Source organism: Herpailurus yagouaroundi, unplaced genomic scaffold, assembly GCF_014898765.1.
Source record: "Herpailurus yagouaroundi ecotype Mexico unplaced genomic scaffold, PumYag 159, whole genome shotgun sequence".
Lineage (NCBI taxonomy): Eukaryota > Metazoa > Chordata > Mammalia > Carnivora > Felidae > Herpailurus > Herpailurus yagouaroundi.
Window position 1 is genome coordinate 7,832,400 of NW_024412400.1, and position 17,950 is coordinate 7,850,349.

Genomic DNA, 17,950 nt, shown 5'->3' on the forward strand with positions numbered 1-17,950 from the left:
CTTCCCAGGAAACAAGAAATTAGGGCAGGATGGTAAAAGATGAACAAGCAATGCTAACGTGAAAGTGGGGTGGGGATGATGGTCTCCACGTGAGGGAAATGGCTAGCGCGGAGTCTCACGGGGACACATATTTTTATTCTTCCCTCAGTGACTGGCAGAGCATTTGTTTGATACATTGAGTATTTGGAAACCGGTAAGCCTGATGAGCCAGGGTCTGGCGTTTGTCCTTTGGAATTCTTAATCTTTGCTGATCCCAGCATCTGCAAGGCACATTCGTATTCATTGCGTCCTTCATAATGCCTCCCGCCGTGAGCAAGATGGGGTCTGGCCCGTCCCAAGAACACACACAGGAGCCCCTGCCCCCCTCATCTTTTCCTTCTTTCTTCCTGCTTCGTTTGTTCACTTCCATCCTTCAACGTATCAAGAACCAGCATTTTCCCGTAAAGCTAGTTACTGTGGATGACTGCCAAGCACCCTTGGGATCGATCCCCAGGGAATCTGTCTCTGAGCTGTAGATACCAGAGATACCAACTGAAGCAAATGGGGTTTGTTGAGCACGCATTACCCAGGGTGGGTGCTGCCCAGGTTCTGCGTATGACTTTCAGAGCAAGGAATCCATCCGAGTCTCCATATAGCAGCTCCTTGGTAGGAGGAGGAGAAGCTCTGTGGCAACAAAGAGAAGGAGGAGACTTTAGTGTGAGCCTACGATTGAGAGTGGATGATGCAAAGAGGTACATCCTGCGCCTTCCCTTTCTCGGTAAAGTTGGGTTAAGGTCAAGTGCTGATAACAAGAGAGTTGCCTGTCGGAAGAGGTTATGTGCATCAGAAGTTGGAGACTCAGGCTTTGGAGCTGGGTTCTAATCATTGATTTGTGTACTTCCAACCAACAGGCTCATTGTGTGTTTTGCTCCAGCCGTGCTCAACCTCACATATGTAGACATGAGGAAAGTAGATGGCCGGGCTCTTCCTGGATTGGGGGTGGGGGAGTGCGGGGGGGGGGGGGCTTTCAGAACTTTGGGACAGATGCAAGGATACGGAGTTCAAGATATTTAAAATGTAGAAATTAAAACGATAGACTAATCTGGATGGTGAAGGAAGGAAAGTCAGAAAGGAGCTGTAAATGGTGGGAAGAGAACGAAGAGGTCAGTCAGCTAGAAGTCCCTGGTAAAGTTGAAGAACTGTGACCATGGGGGTATTTAGCAGAGAACATTTTGTGTACAGAAAAAGATGTTTGAATTAGTGGTCTCTGAAGTGGATCCGTCAGGAGGTGAACATGGGCATAGGAGGTTGAGGTCTAGCTGAGGAAGCCACGGGACTAGAAGGCAGGTGCACATGGATTCCAAAGTGACCAGGTTGATGGCAGAAGTATGATGGCGATCCAGGTGACACAATCTCATTGAGCAAAGAGGAGGAACTAGCAGGCCAGGAGGTGATAGCAATAAGGAGTAGAAGAGTGTGGTGTGGCCGGATATCACAATTGTGTATCTGGGTGGGTGTCACACAGCATTTGGCTCAAACACCTGCCACGGCACCACAGTGCCGCACCCGTGTTCGGTGACCAGCCTAGTCTGTGGCCAATACCTTCAACTCCATTTGGAGTACCAGAGCCCGGCATGTAGGAGACACGCACACCTCTGTGGGTTGAGTAACAGAACAGGACAATGTTCCAAAGCAGCCGAATGCATGGTGCAGGTGAGACTTCAGGAATTTTAAAGAGAAGGGATCCAGAGAGTGTTGGGGCATTCTTTTTCTGGAAAACAGGGGGACCCCAGATGGTACTCAGGTTGGGAAGAGGCATCACAGGGCACTCTTGGACAGGGTGTGCCATGAGCCAAAAAGATCCCACAAGGTGTGCGGAGGGCCCGGGACAGAGCCCTCTTGCAGTGGCATGTAGAATTTAGGTCGGTTTAGGTGAAGAATTCGGGTTTGATCCCCAAGAGGTTGTGGCATCATTGAAATTGAAAGCATTGAGACTCTAGCAGTCATCAAAATATGCTATTCTGTACTATTCTTCATGTATTCATCTCCACACAGCAGGAAATACTAGCTCTTGCACGATCTTGTTTCTTTTCAATCTTTCTCTTTTCCTCTTCTTGGTGGATCAGAAAAATCGCCACCTTTACTCAACAGCTAATAGCAATAAAACCTGCAATCACAGCCTTTCAACCCCACATCCACCCCAAGTTGTGTGTATGGGTCTGTTACCAGTTCCAATTGATGGCACATTGCTTTCCTCAAACAGTAGTGATGTTAAGTGAGTTCCATACTGCCTCGGGATCATATCACTGATAAATGGAAGAACCTTGCATTGAGAGCCAGTCTGCCGATTGAATGCTGTGCTGTTTCATTTATACTAGATTGTCTCAAGGAATAGTCAGATATTGAAAAACGAGCCATAAATGGGCAGCAAATGGTTTATAAGACTATAGTTTAAATTTCCCTTTTACATTTCGAGCCACCTAAAGAGGAGGCAGGAGGCTCAGGTGACCCCACTGACCTGAATCTTGCATCATCGTGTCAACATCGCATGACAACTCCCTGAGTCTCAAAAGAAGGACGTCAGAAAATCAAGAACCATTTGTAGAAGGGATACCTTGAAAGATATCCAAAAAACTAATGTAAACTTGCTCCATTGGTTTTTTAAAGAAGGGTGGGGATTCCTGAGAAGTCATCCACATTCAGTGCGTCTAGCACAGATAGAACACACCCACACTTGTTTAACCAAAGTTGGCAGAAAGAGGATCCTGAGGAGAAGTTGGGAATTTTTCTGTTTTAATCTTGTGTAATGTCATGTGGGGACATTTCTGGGAGTCTTAGGATTGTAATAATATTGTCTGAAATCAAAGGAGATGAAAAAGCGGAGCTTGTTCCCTGTTTTCTTCAAGTTCATCGTAGGAACTCATTTAGGGAAAAAATCTGTGATGCATGTGGCAGGTTTTTGCTTCTAGAAATTTCTCTAAGGCCCAGTGTGGTAGAGAAGTATGCCTGGGTCAAAGCACCTCAGATGTATGACCTGTGGGCTGACAGTCTTTTTTTTTTACATTTTGAAGGATGCCTCAGAAGAGTTTATTTTTCTGATGTACTAACAAGCTGTGTAACTCCTCATTGCCACACAACAGACACAGCTAAATTCATCATGTGAAGCATTTAAGGGCCACTGTGACTTGAATCTTGTCTGAAAAATTTCTGACTAGTAACAGCTTTTAAAGCCTGTCCAGTTTCTTGAAACAGGAAAAAAAATAGTTTACAAGAGATTATGGAGACTAAATACAGATTTTACCTGGCAAAAGCTGGTGTCATGCTAGGGATGGCATCGTGGGCACTGTGCCTCCCTCCATGTTGTTCATTGGTTCCTCTACTCCTGAGGCAATCTGAAGTTCACCTCTTGGTCTAGAAGTGATTTGTTTTATTTTGGATATTCTTCCAGTAGATTCACAGTCAAGCAGTGAGATTTAAAACCACTGTATATGTCAAAATCTATGAAGAACACATTCGGTGCGTGTGTGTGTGTGTGTGTGTGTGTGTGTGTGTGAAATCTCAATGAAATGGTTGATAGCTCTGTGACATTGCAGAGGTGAGCACTTTGGTGAGGCCACATTTAGACCCATTTATCACTGCCCACTGGCCATGATGTACTTTTTCCGTTCCTATGTAAATTAATCTCATTTTTGTTGCATTGGTTTAATTTCAAGCTGTTTATCCAGTGGCTATACCATATGCATATGGAGCTATGAATGACTATAATGATAAGAATTCTGGTCCACAAAAAATTAAGGGGCTAAGAGTCGAGGGTAGACATTTATGCAAAAAAATTAACAAATTGCACCAGAAATAAATGACTATCAGGCACCTGAGCCTGTCTCTGGTGTAGTTCTAAATGAGCGATTTGGATTAGAAATGTAGGGTTCATCAGGGAGGACCCAAATCGTGTCTAGTCTCTGTAAAAATAGTAAATTCACCTTTCTTCTTTTTTGTCTCATGTCCTAGTGTTCTGTTTGGTTATTTATTACAGTAAAAATATTTCAATTTTTAATGAAAATTCCCTTTTAATGGTCATTGCTATAATTATGATGCTGGTTAGTTCATCATCCGTTCTTTTGCTTCATAAGTTTTGCATTAAAATATATTTTTATTGTCAGTTTAGAATTTTTAACTTTGGGAAATTAACAGACCTTAGATGAATTTATTATAGAATGAATGATGGATTACTTATTTTAGAGATTATATAGCCAATCGGATACTACTGAATCATTCCCTCTGTCATATATATATATATATACATATATATATATATATATATGTAAATTGATCTTCTCAACAACTTCTTGTATAGATTTATCCAAACGCTAAAAATAAGGATGTAATAGTAGTTGCATTTTAAGAACTTCTACAGGAAACAAAACTTTCAGAATGAGCCCAGACCTTGCTTATCAGCCACTGTCATTTGCGGTCAAATTGATTCAAGAACAACACTCCTATTTTCCTTGGGAACAAATTGGCTTCCTAGTTCTTTGCTTCATTATAAAAATTGTTCTCTCTGATTTTTGTCACTTTGTGCTATTATCTTTAACACAGACCAATTTGGGAGATTGTTGTCAGGGAGTGAGAAAAAAAATTATCCTTGGAATTGAAATCAAAACACATCTCCTCATTATGCTTGTGTCATTTGCTTTGTTTTTTTCTGAGACAACTTAAGGCTTCATTTCTTTTCACTTGGAGCTGAATATCCTTTACTTCTATCCGATCATTTATTCCTTGGGTCGTCACACAGTCCACATGATTCATAAACTAGCATTACTGACCTTTTGGTATAAACTCCACAGTATGTTTGAGAGATATCCCAGTGGATTTGCAATATCCCTGAGGAAGATACAGTAATATTAAAAATTCTCATCATATGATAAAAACATTCACAAGGGAGCAAATATTTGGAAAATATTGAACTTCACTAGAATGCAAGGGGGTAGAGGTTTATGCTTCAAGTAGTTTTGTTTTCCTCATTAAATTAGTGATATTTTTTTTCACCATTCTACTCAGTGTTGATGACAGTAGACTGAGAAAGGCACCCTTATCCATTGCTGGTGGAATCGAAATGGGCATTATCTTTTACCGACACGTATCAAGAGCCTTTAGCATGTCCAAGCCCCTGAACCCAATCATTTCATTTTTGAATACTGCACAAAAATGAGGTGTGCTGAATTATTTGTAATACAAAAACAGAAGTAATCTAAATGTCCAACAGCAGAACAGTGGAAGAAAATTAGGGCATATTCAACTTAATAGATTATGATGAGGCCTTTAAAGCAGTGTATACATTGTATTAGCAAATACAAATTTACAAGGGTAAATTCTTACATTAAAACATTATATTAAAAACTGCAATGTAGGGGTGCCTGGGGGACTCCATCGGTTAAGCATCCGACGTCAGCTCAGATCATGATCTCGCGGTTGGGGAGTTCGAGTCTCCCATGGGGCTTTCTGCTGTGATCACAGAGCCCACTTCAGATTCTCTGTCCCCGAGTGTGCTTACGCTCTCTTTCTCTCTCAGAAATAAATAAACATTAGAAAAAACTACAATGAAAAATGTGTGTACAATATAATTGCCGTATAATAAAAGAAACAAGACTGAAAGGGAATACACTATCAATGCTGTTAACATTGGCATTGGGAGATAACATATGGATAAATCATTTTTCTCTTACCTCTATTTTCCAATAAGTTTCCGAATTTCCCACATTTTACGCATGTGCTTTTATAACCAGGTGTACATAAAGCAAACATGAAATCTGGGATGTGCTCCTTTCTCGCCTTCCCATTCCAAATCCTCTCACCCATCACCTCAGTGTTGCTGTTCCCCCAACAGCACCCTGCTTTCCGCCACAGAGCTAAAACCACCCAGCTTCCCAGGGAAAATGGACCCATCAAAGGGAACTTGTATTTTGAAGACCCATATAACGGGCACTTTAGGTTACAGATAGCAGCCTGTCTATAACAGATCTCCACAGAGACTGTGACTGCAGCACTCAGACTAATCATTGTCAGAGTGACCTGAATCATGAGGCAGTTGGGAATTTGGAAAACTATAAATTGTCCCCAGTGAAAGCTAAGCATCTAAATTCTGGCCACTGATTTTTTACTATGAATAGATTAAATAACAAATATATCAAGAGTGCCTGCTAAGGACATGGGATTGAATTTGCCTTTTCAGATGAATTATTTCATGTAACCCTCATAAGAACTCTGAGAGAGGGCAAGGGATTAGGCCCGTTTTAGAGGCAGGGCGGTCTGAAATGTGGAATGACCAAGTGGCTAGCCAAGGTCACTTTGTCAGTCTCAAGTTCGGGAGTCTCCTTACAATCTCCCCAGGAATGCAGCCTCTGGGCCCCTCTCCTTCAGCTGCCCGGCAGGCCTCCTTGCTCAGCCAGCCGCCTGGACCCTATTTTTAAGTCTGCAGAAGCAGGGGACAGCCTGTGCTCCCAGACGGTGTTAAAGGGATAGTGTAGATTTCAGTTCCTCTTGACGTGCACACTTGCACTTCCTGTACAGCCAGAGCAGTGAGGACAGACTGAGACACGGGAGGGAACATCAGGGAAGGAGGACAAGTGCGGTAGCTTCCCAGCCCATGCCACCACATGGCACTCCCCTCCCGTTGGCCCTTCGGGCTCCTCACAGCCCCACTTACCTGAGATGTGTCACTCTAACGTGCATCCTATCTGTGCCATCAGGGTCGAGTGGGTACTGTATCCGTTGAATGACTGACTGAATCTCCGAAAGCCTGCATTTTTAGGGAAGATACAGACTGTGACATTGTGTGACATTGAACATTAAGAGCATGAACTAAATCTTTGAGCTATTTTTGGTAAACCAGTGGCCTCTGAACACATCGTTCTAACAGGTTTTAAAAAAGAAGATTTAGGGGCGCCTGGGTGGCGCAGTCGGTTAAGCGTCCGACTTCAGCCAGGTCACGATCTCGCGGTCCGTGAGTTTGAACCCCGCGTCGGGCTCTGGGCTGATGGCTCAGAGCCTGGAGCCTGTTTCTGATTCTGTGTCTCCCTCTCTCTCTGCCCCTCCCCCGTTCATGCTCTGTCTCTCTCTGTCCCAAAAAAATAAACGTTTAAAAAAAAAAATTTTTTTTAAATAAATAAAAAAAATAAAAAATAAAATAAAAAAGAAGATTTACTTTGATATACAAAGTTTAGTAGGCTTTGATTAAATCTGCAGTATTCACAATGAGCATTTAGGATACATTATTAGGTTGACAACCGTGGGTTTTATTAGTGTGTGTATATAAGGAGCTATGATGGCTAATTTTATGTGTCAGCTTGGGTAGGCCATGCTCGCTGGGTATTTGGTCAAACAATAGTCCAGAGGTTGCTGTGAAGATATGTTTTAGATCAGATTGGCATTTAAGTCAGTAGACTTGGAGTGGAGCAGATTACCCTCCATTATGTGTGAGCCCCATCCAGTGAGTTGAAGGCCTTTCGAGAAAAAAGATTGATTTCCCCAAAGAAGAAGGAATTCTGCTAGCAGATGGCCCGTGGTCTCTGGCTGCAACAGCCACTCTTCCCTGAGTCTCCAGCCTGCTGGTCTACTCTAAAGAGTTGTTTTTTTGTTTTGTTTTTTTGACTTGCCAGCCTCCCTAGTCCTATGAGCCAATTTCTTAAAATAAACGTCTCTCTCAATAGATGATAGTAGATAGGTAGATCGATCGATAGATAGATGGATATAATCTCCTATAATCTCCTATGGTTCTTTTTTTTGGGGGGGGGACCTTAACTAAGAACGGGACCTTCAAGGAGGGCAGGACAATGGGAGATGGGAAGTGGAAAGGAGAGAGTAAAATGGGACCCCTCATCATATATTGTCCAGCCTGGCCCCTGAGAGAGAGGGAGCCACAGGCAGAAGCAAAGAAGCCATTTTCACCGTGGAACATGGGACTCAACAGTGTTGCTCTGCAGCCTAGGGCACAATGTATGATATAGACATGGGGAGAGAGGCATTGTCCTTTGAGGACAGAAGCTCAAGCACAAGAAGGAGTATTGTCCCTGGTAGCGCTGAGGGGAGCTGGGCAGTGATTTGGCATTTGCCCGGGAGAACAGGGCTTAGCAGCAGAAATCCAGTGGTTTCTCTACAACTGGACATTAGCAGGGGCTGGAAGGGGGATGTACCACTAGTGACTTCCTGCAAGACTTCCCGAGAACTCCAAAAAACACCTAGGAGACATACCGTGGGTGGAGGCTGATGTCCTGCTTCATCCAGGAGGAGACACAGAACCCGTACCATTGGAATTGTTATTAAGATGACCTTATATATGTGTTTCCCACAGGCTGGTGGTACTTGGTGAAATTTGGGTTGCAGTCGTAAGGCAGGCATTGATTTGGGCAAAGCGAGGAGAAAAGAAACCCTAGGATATTGAGACATTGGTAGATGGACCACCTCAATAAGCAGGCCTATGACCCTGACAATGCCAATCTGATCCTCTCTGGGAATTTGAATGTTGGGTGGAGCAGCACATCGATTGAGGACGATTAGAGCTGAGTCATCCCAACATGACAACGTCCCAAATGTTGACCGGGGTGATGTTCCCATTAGTGAGAGCCCTGGTCCTGCCACCTCAAGTCTTGGGTGTTCAACTTTCCCCTTAGTTCTTTAAGCCACCGGATCTTTCCATTAAATTACCTTTTCACAGAAGTCATCCAGAATTCATTTTTATGGCTTAAAACAGAACCTAAAGAACCAGATCTGCTACAGTAGACACAATGCAACCAGAACTGCAAGATAGAGATTTTAGACCAAGAAAGAGTAGAGGCAGATGACTACCCTGATATGGGACTAAGGGGATATTGTTGTTTCTTCTATGTTTCCTATCTTCCACACTTACATGTGGTGTCTCGAAATTGGCAGGCCTGACTAAGAAGTGTGACCTGAAAGAAAGAGTTCTTGAGTTTCTAATTTTCTAAGATCCCTGTTGCATAGAAAACAGAAAGGTTTTCAGCTATGACATTAGTTAAATATGTGTTAGAAAGAGAAGAGTAGATCTACAGGCATGGTGGAGGATATGAGGGTATAAGCGATGTTTGGGCAAAGGCCAGGAGTGGTACAAACATGTTGTCGTACCTAAGAACTGAGAAGCGACCCCTTTTGTAGGTCAGGTGGTTTCTGCGTCTTTAGTTTCAATCAAATTAAAGGAGGACCTGAATGGCCACTAAAGGTACTATTGGGTCATAGGTAGCCATGTGATTTTTGGCATATAACTCAGATGGGGCTCAAAGTTGAAGGACATTGCTATAAAAAACAAAACAACAGGGGCGCCTGGGTGGCTCAGTCGGTTGGGTGTCCGACTTCTGCTCGGGTCATGATCTCACGGTTTGTGAGTTCGAGCCCCGCGTCGGGCTCTGTGCTGACAGCTCGGAGCCTGAGCCTGCTTCGGATTCTGTCTGTCTGTTTGTCTCTCTCTTTCTCTCTCTCCCTCCCTCCCTCTCAATCTCTCTCTCTCTCTCTCTCTCTCTGCCCCCCCCCCCCTTCCCCCCCCCCCCCCCCTCCCCTCTCTCTCAAAAAAAAAAAATAAGTAAACATTAAAACAACAACAACAACAAAAACCAAACTGCTTCCATTCCCGTGTAGAGGGAGAAGTTTCCTCAGAGCTTAATTTTTTAAAAAGAAGACCTAAAACTAGTGCTGAACACAATCTCGTTCAGATAATAAATGATACCCATCTGTGCACAAAGGAACCAATAAAAAAGCCATCTCACTGCAAGATGTATTTCCAATAAACGTATGCTTATGTTTTGTTACTATTTATCAGAATTGGAATATATTTATGGGGTTTTCTTGTACTCCAATAGAACTTTATTTATGAGCCCTGAAAGTTGAATTTTGTCGTTTTCATATGCTATGAGATACTGTATGTTTATGTTCTTGATCAACTGTGTCTTAATAATCAGAATTGATAACTCAATTCAAGATACATATTTTGACACTTTGAGCCTCAAGGCTCAAAAAGTTATTAAATTCAATTTATTACACATATTTCTGTGACAAAGAATGATAGCAAGGTGATAAATAAGACTGAAACATCAAAATATATGATATAAAATTAAATTCTGAAAGGGAAGTAGATGAGATAGAACTATCTGTTCAAGGAGGAAAATGGAAAATGTTAATATTCCAACTGTTAGAGGAGTTGGCAAACTATGACCCACAGACCAAATCTGGCCTGTTACCTGTTTCTATAAAAAAAGCTTTGCTGGAACACAGCCATGTTTATTCATGTACATGTTGTCTATGGCTGCATTCAACTACAACAGCACACAGGAATAGTTACAGTGGGGACCAGATGGCCCACAGACACAAAAATGTTTGCTATCTGGCCACTTACAAAAAAAGTTTGCTAGCCCCCAGCTTAGATCAATCATGGCCCATCCCAGCGCATTTCCACCATGAACGTGCTGGGACACTCTCATCATAAGACGCTAGCCAGAATGCAGGGGGTATGGATGTGATGACAACCATCAGTGGCTACCGTGATGCACAGTTTAGAATATCCGGGGATCTCAACCACCCCCGCAAAATGTCACACAGGCTGGTAGCACCATTTCTGTTCGTTGACTCGAGACCTATGGACCACAGAACCCCACGGAGAGAGCCACACTTTGTGGCCTTGGAACAGATAGGGAACTTAAGAAATCATTGGTTCTTTGCAGGATTTTCTTCTAACATTGATCAGTCTAGCAGGTGTCCTCATCATGAACTTTGCTCGTTGACATGGTAGGGGGAAAAATGCCCAATTTTTAACCATTAGACTCAGATATTTAAATTTTTGCACTCAATCTTGATGCCAATAGTCATTTCAACCCAGCAGCACCTTTTTTTAGCCTGTAATTAACCAACCACCAGGCCCCCAACTGATGATACATTAAGAGAGAAAAACATTAGAAGATAGTCTTTAAAATTGAACCAGTGGTGAACAGTTTGTTGTCATTTGAAGAAAAAAAAGAGAGAGAGAGAAGAATGTAGAAAGCACCCATGCTTCAGATGCTTGATGCTTTTCCGGAGATAGAGCATGCCCGTCTCTCTGGTTTGCCTCACATCACCGGCCATACCGTACCAGACATGAAGAGGCCTTTTGAAAGATGGTCCCTGTTATAACAATACTTTACCTCTCCCTAGCACTTTACTGTTTTCACATGTCTTTGTTGAGGTGTATTACATCCAGAGCTAACAGACCTTCTCTTTTGCCAAGAGAAACAGCTCCTCCACTGATGCCAGTCTTGGACCACGATCTAGGCAACAGGTGTCAGCCCAAAGCCCCAGAATAGATTCCACTTTTAACATTAGCTGGAGGTTCTCTTTAACCTGATTAACAGAAACAAGAGAATTCATTGGGAATGACGGAAGCCATGCCATGGACTCGACCCTATATGATTATGAACATTCACATAAACATCATCATAATTCAACAAATACAGAACGTGGGCACATCTCAGAAATATTGTGGGTTGGGTTCCAGACAACTGCAATAAGGCGAATCTCACAGTAGAGTGAGTCAGATGAATTTTTTGGTTTCCCGAGTTTTATAAAAGCTATGTTTACGCTCTACTGTAGTCTACTGGGTGAGATGGCATTATGTCTAAAATGACAATATACATACCTTTATTTAAAATATCTGTTGCCAGTGCCTGGGTGGCTTAGTCCGTTGAGCATCCAACTTTGGCTCAGGTCATGATCTCATGGTTCATGGGTTCAAGCCCTGTGTTGGGCTCTGTGCTGACAGCTCAGAGCCTGGAGCCTGCTTCGGATTCTGTGTCTTGCTCTCTCTCTCTGCCCCTACCCCATTCATGCTCTCTCTCTCTCTCTCTCTCTCTCTTTCTCTCTCTCAAAAATAAACATTTGAAAATATTTACTGCCAAAAAATGCTAATCTTGTGAGTTTTCAGTGAATTATCATCACTGACCGCAGATCATCATCACAAATACAATAATAATGAAAATGTTTGAAATATGGCGAGAAAACCAACGTGTGACAGAGACACGAAGTGAGCAAATGCAGTTGGAAAAATGGCTCTGAGAGACTTTCTGGACTCAGGGTTGCCACAGACCTTCAATTTGTAAAGAACACAATGCCTGCTAAGTGCGATAAAGCTCAACATGACAAAACAAGGTTTTCCTGCACGTCTGAATTCTGATGTCAATGTCAAATCCCTCCCCACTGAAGAAGGGGTGAGAGTCCAGCCAAGAGTTAGGAGAGACAGCCCTGTCCCTGTCCCCCTCCCCATCCATCTTCCTGGTTCTTCGTCTGGCAGCCACGCTTTCTCTCCAACCCTTCCCAACCTGCACAAGAATGAGTGTCTCATTAATCCAAGGCTTTTACAACAATTGCGAAGACACAGTCTTCCTGCAGTCGCTCAGATTTTATAGTTTAGAAACAATGTCTTCGGCAGGAATGATTCCAGAGGTCCCAACTGGCCCCTGCTTGGGTCCATGAATCCTTGAGCTTGCCTGCATCGCCTGAAACTTGAGCTCAGTCTTGTATTCTGCACCTTGTCGGTGAGCACTTTTCAACAACACCTGAACTTTTTCAGCTTGGGCTTTTTGTTTAGGGACGTGAACAGTTTCTAGGACAGAAATCAAGAATGCACTGTCTTATATCAATTGATCCTGGCCAAAATATGCAGGGCAGTCTTGTTTCCCGTCCCATAAACAAGGGGATTGAAGCCAAGAGGCTTGGGGGACTCACCTGAGTTTACACATTTGCTGGCCTGTAGACAAAAGCTCTGCAGCCAGCATTGAGTCCCTGGAAGCCGGAACCCCGCACGGGGGTCGGCTCCTGGCACATAATAGGCTACCAGTCATTGGTGGTTGAGATTGTGAAAGAATAGCAACTCAGTCCTGAACCCAGCCTCCCTCTACCAGTACTCTGGCAGGCTGCATGGTGAGGAATAACCACACCTGTCACAGATCCGTTCTCTTCAGATGAATCCTATCACTGGGAGTGAGACCATGAAAGATTAACTGTAGCTATCGAAGCAGTTATTGGAGATGCCTTTGAATAAAACCTGGGAATCAGATAGGCAAGAGGAAGCAGGAGAGTTAACACTTGGGAATTTCCATTCAAAAACATTCCTTCCTGGGGTGCCTAGTGGGCTCAGTCAATAAGGCATATGACTCTTGATTCAGGGTTAGAAGTTCAAGCTTCACATTGGGTGTAGAAATTACTTAAAAATAAAATCGTTAGGGGCGCCTGGGTGGCGCAGTCGGTTAAGCGTCCGACTTCAGCCAGGTCACGATCTCGTGGTCCGCGAGTTCGAGCCCCACGTCAGGCTCTGGGCTGATGGCTCGGAGCCTGGAGCCTGTTTCCGATTCTGTGTCTCCCTCTCTCTCTGCCCCTCCCCCGTTCACGCTCTGTCTCTCTCTGTCCCAAAAATAAATAAAAACGTTGAAAAAAAATTATAAAATAAAATAAAATAAAATCGTTAAAAAAATCCATTCCAAACACATTTAATAAATGTCCATTATTTTTGTCAACACTGTGTTTTACACAGTGATAGAATGATAAATAATACATGGTTCTTGACCTCAAGGAGCTCGTAGGTGAGTAATTGGAGTGAGCGAGCGAGAGAGCAGGTGGGTGGCCGGGGGAGGGGTGGGGATAACCAAAACTTGCAAGCATGTATTTACAATGTAATTTATTGTGTAACTGCTAGAATTCATATATTAAAGATGTGTTTGGAGAAAGAAACAACCATCAATTCTGGCTTGAGAAATCAGGGAAAGTTCTACAGCAGTCAGGACCTGTCAGAAGGGTCTTGGAAGATAAGGAGGCCAACAAAAAGATTGGGTGGTAGGCAGGGGTGGATATGGTAAATCAGAGTGAACCCTATCTTTTAGCGTAAGGGGAATTAACAAGCAGCAAAAATATCTACAGGCCACGTCTTCCAAATTGTATATTTTTTTATTTTTTACTTGAAAAGATTTTAAAAATTTTTTAACACTTATTTTTGAGAGAGAGAGAAGGAGAGAGACAGAACGTGAGCAGGGAAGGGGCAGAGAGAGAGAGAGAGACACAGAATCCAAAGCAGGCTCCAGGCTGTGAGCTGTCAGCACAGAGCCTGACGTGGGGCTCGACCCCACAAACTGTGAGATCATGACCTGAGCTGAGGTTGGATGCTTAACTGACTGAGCCACCCAGGTGCCCCCCAAATTATATTTTTAATACAGAAAAGCATTATCTGCAACTGTACTGAGCATTCTTTTTACTGTCCCCTAACTGAAGGGTTTTCTTTTCCTTATATTTTGGGGGAGAGGGCTGCGGCATGGTTAACATTTTACAGACACCCTCACAGGCGTGACAGGCTCTATCTGGCTGTGATGCTTTGGCACTGGCTGCATTTTGAGCGTGTCATGTTGGCACCAGAGGTCTGCTACAGGCTGGAACAGCAAACAGAAAGCTATGGCTTGGGTGGTGAGTATATCTGAATGGGTAACGAAGATGTGGCAATGTATTGGGGACTGGCAGGTGAGGGAGGATGTGTAGCAAGGTCAAGATTTACTTACTCGGCAAACAAATAATCCTCTTCCTTTATCACCAGCCCTATGGACTGTGAGAACGCTAAAGGTGTATGTTCTTGGGCACTCCTTTTCTAGAAATGGGCGTGGGGGGCACGGGAGGGCGCTTTCATCTTTCCACACTCTGCCCTGACCGTGTGCTGTCCCTGACAGAGCAGGAGTGGGCAGCGGGGCAGCACCCGGCCTCGGTGCTGGGACGGAGTGGCTGCTTGGGAAGGGCTTGCTCAGGGTAGGTGCCTGCATGACCAAATGGGACTGGATGAATCAGCCGTACGATTTTTATTTTCTCTGGTCTTAAACTAGGTCTTGGACCTTCCGTAAAGCCAGTAAGACTGTAGCCGTTCATCTGTGCTCTAGGTGGGGTGAGACCGGAGCTTGAAACTCCTTGGGAAGTTGAGGGGGACACAGGTGGTTCAGCACAACTAGTGTGCAGGGTGCCACTGGGATGTCTGGGGAGGAGGCAGGAGGCCAGGGCCCAGGGTGGCTTCGGGCTCTTTGGAGAACATCTGTGGTTCTTTGTTGCTGAGCAGCAGTGCTTCCAGAACCATGCCTGGACATTCTTTCTTTCCTGGGATGGAATTCAACATGAACGTAGTTGAGGCAACCCCACCCCCACACGCATCTTGTGGCTCAGCTCCCTCATGACACTGTTTGTTCTACAATTAGCGATTTCACTATTGTTTTTCCCGATGGAGAAGATAGAACTCAAGGGCTCAGTTGTCAGCTCAGTAGCTGTTGACATTAGACCTTTGGCTTCAGACTGGAAGCCTGCATCCTCCTTCGACACCCTCACACACAGCAAGAACCTTTGTTGCCTGCCTTCCAAGTCTCCCTCCACCCCAGGTTCCCAAGCTCCTGTTTTTCTCCTGAATATGGCCATTCTCCCAAATGCCGCAGGGGCAAGCTTTATTTAGTGAGAATTTTATATAACAGCCACTTACGTAACGCTGTGGGTTAGGCATGCTCTACGAGCATTATAAATAGTAACTCTTTTAATATTCGTAATGGTATTTGAAGTAGGTACTATTATTTGACCCTTAAGCAGGAAGAGGTTAAATAACTTAGGTTACATAGATTAGATTCTATTAAACAGGTCTGTTTCAATAGATGGGATGGGATTGGCTGAAAAACCATAGCATATCCTAAATTAAGCAGGTTGGGCACTTACTGATAGGAGTCAGTCCGTGCCGTGTTGGAAATAGGGCAGATGCTGGAATTGCAGACCTGAGTTCAAATCCACCACTCGCTGGCAAGGGCAGGGGATACTAATGCCCTCCTTTTGGAGTTACTGTGAGAATTTAGTTGAGGGGACCTGTTTCAGTGCCTGACATTTGGGTGTTTGGCAAATGTCAGTTACTGTTGTTGTTTTTTTTTTTTTTTTTAATTTTTTTCTCAACGTTTATTTATTTTTTGGGACAGAGAGAGACAGAGCATGAACGGGGGAAGGGCAGAGAGAGAGGGAGACACAGAATCGGAAACAGGCTCCAGGCTCTGAGCCATCAGCCCAGAGCCTGACGCGGGGCTCGAACTCACGGACCGCGAGATCGTGACCTGGCTGAAGTCGGACGCTTAACCGACTGCGCCACCCAGGCGCCCCATCAGTTACTGTTGTTATGACTGTTGATGTCACGATCATAGTGTGGCTGGCTTCTCTGGGGACCCTAAAGAGGAGCCCCCTTAGTGATTGTGGAGTATGCTGATATTGCCCCCCCCCCCCAAACCTCCCACTTCCTACTCTGTTCACCAGCCTTCTTATGTACTGGATTCTGGTGAGCCCTGGATGCACAGAAAGAGCCTCAGTTAAGACTTCCAAGAAGCCTAAAGAAAGCCCTATGGCAAAGGCTGCCTTTGAGCCAGTGTGTTCTTCACATTTTCCTTCAGCCTGACGCATCCACACAGGCTTGTTACTGGGATCGTATTTTTGGGTTAAGGCAGCCGATCTTCCACAGTGGCTGAATTTCATAGAAAGATCATGGAAAGCTCTCTTTTGTAACCCAGCAGAACTCTTGAGTGGAATGGAACAGCCATGAGCAGCCATTTGTGTTCCTCTAGGCAGATGACGTGTGCCACTGGCTAATTGGAGAGGAGAAGGATGCTGACGCATGAACACGGGTACCAAAGTGCCTTGGTGACCCTCAGTGAGTCCTGTTCAGGGGCCCTAGTGGCCACCATCAGACCATCATTGTCCCATAACTCATTCCTTCCCTAACGTAGTGGTGCACACACACGGGGTGACAGAACCTAAAATATGTTGTATACGAAAGGTGGTCCTCTACACTGGAAACTTACATTGATGGGAAGTCCAGAGTTTTCCTCTGTTGACAGCACTTCCCGGAGGAAGGAGTTCATTTGGTGATCTCCTGAGGTTCTTTTCCACCCTGTATTCATTCCATCCCACAGCCTGCAGTAGACACACCTAGCATTTGAATCCTGGATCATCAGCCACGTTTTTACCATGTGACCCTGGGCAAAGTTATTCGATCCTTTTGAATTTGGGAGTTATGAGACTTGCCTTAAAAATTACTATAACCAGCAGGAGAGAAAAGGTATATAAATCACTTAGCAATACTTTACTATAATAACAGATAATTCTTATTATGTTGTTTTCATTTTTTTTTTAGTTTTTTTTAAATGTTTTTATTTTATTTTTGAGAGAAAGACAGAGTATGAGCAGGGGCAGGGCAGAGAGAGAGGGAGACACAGAATCCGAAGCAGGCTCCACGCTCTGAGCGGTCAGCACAGAGCCCGACACAGGGCTCGAACTCACGAACCGTGAGATCATGCCCTGAGCCGAAGCCGGACTCTTAACCGACTGAGCCACCCAGGTGCCCCATATGCTGTTTTCATTTTGAGGTTGTCAAATAGCTATTCCCTTTACTTTATAAAATATTAAGCACAGTATAGTTGCCTATAAACATGAAGCATGGCAAAAATAATTTCGTTTTATAATTAATTCTTATAGTTTCTTTCCCAGCATTGACCAAGACAGTTAAATATATCACCACTCAACAAATGAAAACACTGGTCCACCATCTGAAAGAGTGTTTGAGGATATTGGCTTAAACCACTTAATAAACTTAAGTGTGCATTGCTTTAAATTTTAGTGCCGCTAGGAACTTAAAAAATGTGCACAGCAGACTATAGCTTTAATATAAGCATCAGGTAAAAAACCATTTGTACTGTATCACAATATACATTTCACTTTTTTTTCCTACTGAAGTAAAATGTTTACTCATCAGGCTAAGTTACACAGCTGATGTTTTTTTATCTTGGCAGTGTGAATGTTATCTTTAATAGCCACTGTTGCTTAATTTACTACGTAATAATAAAGTTCCACAAAGGGAATTAAAATGGTTTGGCAAATAATTATGGATTCATCACCCAGA

At 43.8% G+C, this 17,950-nt stretch overlaps 1 protein-coding gene across 5 annotated transcripts in view; it reads left to right on the forward strand.

Annotated features, from left to right (window-relative positions):
• MYRIP (myosin VIIA and Rab interacting protein) overlaps window positions 1-17,950 on the forward strand; it is a 380,023-nt gene that overhangs the window by 160,717 nt on the left and 201,356 nt on the right. The window lies entirely within an intron of this gene.